The sequence below is a fragment of the Sceloporus undulatus genome, chromosome 2, assembly GCF_019175285.1.
Source record: "Sceloporus undulatus isolate JIND9_A2432 ecotype Alabama chromosome 2, SceUnd_v1.1, whole genome shotgun sequence".
NCBI classification, from domain to species: Eukaryota; Metazoa; Chordata; class Lepidosauria; order Squamata; family Phrynosomatidae; genus Sceloporus; species Sceloporus undulatus.
In genome coordinates, this window is record NC_056523.1 from 318,915,315 (window position 1) to 318,921,314 (window position 6,000).

Genomic DNA, 6,000 nt, shown 5'->3' on the forward strand with positions numbered 1-6,000 from the left:
TAAAAAGCACCCACTGAGACACAAAAAGAAACCTCAAACTGCAATCCAAAATGGTCCTTAATTCTGGCTTCTCATCAACCACCTGTCTGATTGCCTATGGGGACCTAAAATAAACCTCCAAGCAACCAGGGCCTGCATAAAATAAAATGGCTTTTTTTGGGGTATTTTTTCCATTACAAGTAGCAGTCTGAGATCATAATCTAAAATGGTTTGTTGCTGGTTTACAAATCTTGACTTGTTTGGGCACCATGAACCATCCATCATTCCAGGTCCAGATGTTATGTCAGGTGGTTTATTTGCCTGTGTACAAGCACAACAAAAATCAAGCAAACATCAAGAGGTCAGTCATACACCTGGTGGCTTCTAAAGTCAGGGTTCCTACCTTACTGTTCGATTCTCTGCTTGGTCATGATGCCTGCTGGGTGACCTTGGGCATGTCACACTCTCTCAGCCTCAGGGGAAGACCATGGCAAACGTCCTCTGAACAAATTTTGCCAAGAAAACCCATGACAGGTTTGCCTTAGGGTCGCCGTAAGTCAGAAACAACTTGAGGCATACAACAACATTAACAGGTATCTTTACTAAAGCATTCTTCTCAGAATTTTAAGAGGGAGACATAAGGAAATGCAATTTTCTCTCATGAATATATATACACACACAACTTTCAGTAGATTGTCTCAAAACCACAGCAGCAGTCTGCACAACATCTGGATTCAGCTTTGCACCTGAATGGCCAGGGATTCAGTTTAAGCTGTGTGCCTTAATTCCTGACAAAGTCAGACCTGACCATGATGACACTTGCCATAGTTACATCTAGATTAGGATATAACAATAGGCTTTGAAAATATGTTGGAAAATGCAATTGTTCCAAAATGTAGCAGCAAGAATGCTATTAGGTAGGTGCTCCCAGGATTGTAAATACCTATCCTGCAAGGGCTATATAGCTTACTAACTTGTTTCTGGGCAACGAAAATATCACCAGAGTGTGCAAGCTTTTGAATTCTTCAGCGCTCTTCATCAGATGTCTACTTGTAGTTTTATGGTAATCTGTGTCCTGGAGGCTAAGATGAAACACTTGGACCTATTTTCAACAAGTAACAAAAACCTTCTTGTTAAAACAATCACTTGTTTGATGAGACAAGTTCGTTTCATTTAACATTTTGGTTTTATCTGCTGTATCTGCCTTTTTCTAGCATACTCTTGCCACTTTAAAACTTTATTCTACTTTATTTTTGTTCTGAACTGTTGTTAGCTGCCCAGAGTGGTGTGTAGAAGGGCACAAGAAAGTCAGGATCTATGTTTTTACATAAATAAGCTCATGACCAACCCCCAAAGCCACATGTCATGACCTGTTAGCTGCCTGGTGACTCTCCTGCTTTTAAAATCCCAACTAGGCTTCCTAAACAAGTCCTTTACAAAGCTACAGAACACCAGAGTACGTGAGCAATGAGCATTAATGTTTGGTTGGTCACAAATTTGTGTAAGCTTGTGGTAAGACTGACTGATCTGAACCCTGTATGACAAGATAGAATTGTTCACATATGGGTGCCCACATATTGACCAACCTACTGGATCTAAAGGCCAGAGGCAGAAGCAAAAGCATACAATGCTAGGAAAATAACCTGGCAGATAGCTTCAGTAAACTGAGCCAAAAAACATACCGGTACTATAAAAGCACAAACCAAAATATCAGATATGTGGTTAAATTATTTCTCCATTATATGGAGGGTCCCAACTGCAGCACACTGTTTTTAGGGACATTCAATACCTTGCATCTCTAGTGTTGGGGTTTAAGTAGCAAACCACATGGAAAGCCCACCAACAAAAAATATTGGAGAGACACTGTTGATCTCAGTAGGCAATCTGGATGAGACAGACAAATGTCCTGAATTGGAAGAGGGCAACTTATTATTCTCTCTCTTTAAAAAAAAAACACATTCAGAACACAAAACCCATCTTAGCTGTACTGCTATTTTACTGGAGCAAAAGTGTACTATAGCCAACTTTCTGATGTTATCTGCAACAATTCAAGATGAGATGTAGCATCACATCTCATTGAATCAGAAGCAAATAATCAAAATCAAAAGTCACAAAAGAACCGTAATTTACGGTTGTTATTTTGCAGTATTACATGATTATTATTTGAGTCTTCCTTTTGTGGGTCAAAGAAGGAAGTTCAAAAGCAGGCTTAATGCTGAACATAACGAAAACAAAAATAATGACCACCAAGGAACTACATAAATTCAATCTAGACAAAGAGGAAATCAAAATAGTTACAGTAGTTCCTGTACCTTGGATCAAACATTGAACAGAATGGAGACTACAGTCCAGAAATAAGAAGACTAGGAATGGGAAGGTCAGCTGTGAAAGAACAAGACAAGATCCTAAAGAGTAAAGATATATAGCTAAACACTAAGGTTAGAATCGCCCAAGCCATTGTATTCCCCATCACCATGTATGGATACAAGAGCTGGATAGTGAAGAAAGCAGATAAGAAGAAAATCAATTCATTTGAAATGTGGTGCTGGAGACGAGTGCTCAGGATACCATGGATAGCCAACAAGACAAACAAATGGATCCTTGAACAGATCAAGGCAGAAACCTCCCTGGAAGGCAAGATGATCAAATTGAAGTGGCATCTATGGCCCCATACAGACAGGCCAAAATAAAGCTGCTTCGGGTCACTTTGGAGGTATGCTGTTTAAATGATGTGTGCGGCCTAAGAGTCCGGAAGCCTTGCCAAAGCCACGCTCCAGTCCTAAGGTCACCTTGTGTTGACTTGAGAGGAGTTAACAACAAACAATAAACATGTGGGTCACTACACTGAACTTCCCCCATTTCTTTGTTTCTGCCCTTTCCTTCTTCACTTGTTAGAAGCAACCAGATTGCTATTTCTCAGCTCTACAAATGTTAAATTTGAGCTTGGGGAAAGTCACTTCTTTTGACTTTAGAGGCTACAATCCTCCATGGAGCAGGGTCACTAGCTAGGGGAATCTGGAGTCCAAAACAGAGTGTTTTCCTAGCTCTGCATTATAAGCTACAGCAAAGGGAAATTCAAAGATACAACCAACCGTGTTAGTCTGTAGAATCAGTATGCAAAAGCATCTGAGGAAGTAGACTGAAGCCTACAAAAGCTCATGCTGCCAACTTCTTTCTTTAAGTTAGTTTCAAAGGTGCTACAAGATCTCGCTACAAGCAAAGGGAAACGTTTTATTTAAAAAGAATAGTCATGTCAAAATATTGGTTGCTGAGTTTGAAACTTTCACTTCCTGGCATTTACTGCTGAGACAAAAGTTCATTTCAGGCCAAGAGCTGACACACAGAACAACTAGCAGCTATGAGGACTGGATATGCACAAAGAAGTAAAGCTAGTTTTAAAGTTTAGAAGAACGAGGCTCTTCAGTTTAATCTTGAACATTGAGCTGGTCTTCAATTTTGAAACTTGTTCACACAAACCTACCTTCTGATTTAAGATCTTAGTAGAGTAAAAAGGGTGTGGGCATTTCCCCCTCCTTTCGAATGTTTAAATCTTACACAAATTTCTTTCCACTTGCCGCCTTCAAATAAAAATGTTAAGGACAGACAGGACCGCTTCTCATACTTCCAAAATGCACCAGATTTCCACACTGCTTTCACTGCCTTGGCTCATTGCTAGGGAATTCTGGAAATTGTGGTTTTGTGAGACATTTAGCCTGCTCTGTCTGAGAACTCTGGCACTACAATAAACTACAATTCCCAGGATTCCCTACCAGTTATCCAGGGCAATTAAAGAGGTCTCAAACTGGATTATTTCTGCAATGTGGATTGGATTTAGGAAGCTGCCTGCAAGAATGCAATCTGTCCCATGATTTATATTTCCATTTGTAATAGCAGAAAATTTGAAAATAAATCCACACAGAAGCATGCAAGCAAAAATAAATGAATAAACACATTTTTAAAAAGTCACACACTACTGCCTCCAAGAGAAATCGGTTTTGGTGCCATCTAACTTGAGAAACAATTGTATGTTAGGCCTTGGACATTTAAAACAAAATGAAACCATATGGGTTGAGAATCAATCCTAAGCATGGATGCTTTGCTTTTTGCTTCAGAGACACAAAATCCAACCAGAATCAGTATGAAGGCCTACATAAAAGAAAACAACAGTGTGCAAGAAGTACAATAACACCCACAGTCCACAAAACAGGGATACCTTTATACGGCCAAACAAAACGCACAAAATAAATCAGGTACCGTAACATGCAAAACCCACAAAACAGGGATACCTTTGTGTGGCCAAAAAATAAAAATAAACGTATTTTATGCATTTTGGTTGACCGCGTAAAGGCATCACTGTGGATTTTGGATGTGGTTGTATTTTGCTCTGTGGCCAACACAGCTAATCCTGAAAATTTATAGAAAGATATATATCTTTATATACCACATATCTTCATTGTAGATACACTATATCTTCATATATATCTTTATAAACCACATATCTTCATCTTAGACACCCTATATCTTCATATATATATATATATATATATATCTCACATACCTTCATCTTAGACACCCTGTATCTTCATATATATCTTTATATACCACATATCTTCACAATAGACACCCTGTATCTTCATATATGTATCATTACGTACCACATGTCTTCAAATATGCCATATAGATCTTCATATATTCAAAAATGGCATTCTTAAAACAGGTGGCAATTCCAGTGCCTTCTGCTATGACAATTATCAATACTATAATCTTGGGGTCATACCTTAAATTATGAATTTACACTGAACAGACTGCCTGAAATACAACAAAATGAAATCTTCCCCCCACCATATAAATTAATATCAATATAAAGTAAGGTCTTCAATACAAATGAAGGTCCCAAAGAGAAGCCTGTTGAAGAGGAAGCCAACCAGGAAGGAAATAATAATAAAAAATTAACCCAATCAGGCTGATAAAAGGGAAACCAAAAAGCGCTGGCTGTAATTCTGATAAAACAAGGCCATGGTTACCAAACTAGGAGGCGAGGTTGCCGCCTAGAGCTCTTTGTTCCAGGGCTGGGTTTCTGTGATGCTATTCCACAGCGTCCCTTCAGAAGCTCCTTCCTCCATCAGAGCCTAGGCTCGAATGAGGCTCGCCAGGAGGAGGCAGGGAGGGGCACCCAGGAGGCGGGCGCTTTGGCGAGTGACGTCTGCCCTCGCCAATGAAGAGCGCACACCGACAGTCAACCGATCGAGAGCTTCAGCCAATGGGGCTTTCGCAGCTCGGTTTCACCCCAAAGAACTGGAAGCTGAGGACAGAGGGAGGAGGGGCTGTATTTGAATATGCTAATAGGCCGGCCTGAGGCAGCCAATCAGCTTGCTCTCGTAAGGATGGGGCTCCTTTGGAAGGACCACCGAGGGATGCAGATGAAAAGGAGGGCTCTGATTGGATGATTCCAAGAGATGCTGCTAAAATGGGAGGATGAATACTATAGGACTGACTGTGTGAATAGGAAAGTTTGCAAAGGAGGAGAAAGGGCAAGGGCCCCATTTGTTTTCAAGCAGGCTTTTGGCAAATGACTAAGGAGTGAGATTATATATATATATACATACATACATACATACATATATACACATATACATAACACATATGTATATGTGTATATATGTATACACACACGCATATAAACACACTATAGGGAATATATAGAATGAAGATGGAACAGGCCATATGAATTAATGAATGTAAGGTAATGGATCTAGAAATGACTTGATTTGTTTTATTTATTTATGTAATAAAACATTTTAAATTTTATATATATATATATATATATATATATATATGGAATCTTGTTAACTACCTTTTTAAAGGATCTAGAAATGATTGTTTTGTTTGATTTATTTATGCAATAAAACATTTTAAATAATAAAAATAATGATGATGATGATATATAAAATATATGGAATATATAGAATCAGAAGATGGAACAAGCCATATGAATTAATGAAGAATGATAAAATAGAACTA

The 6,000-nt window shown here is 38.8% G+C and overlaps 1 protein-coding gene across 1 annotated transcript in view; it reads right to left on the reverse strand.

The window, feature by feature from the left end:
- The window catches only part of ME2 (malic enzyme 2), a 52,501-nt gene extending 47,383 nt beyond the window's left edge, over positions 1-5,118 (reverse strand). The window contains exon 1 of the mRNA XM_042454387.1: positions 5,004-5,118. The gene's annotated coding sequence lies outside the window, so the exon portion shown is untranslated. The remainder of the gene's footprint in view (positions 1-5,003) is intronic.
- Positions 5,119-6,000: the final 882 nt, after the last annotated feature.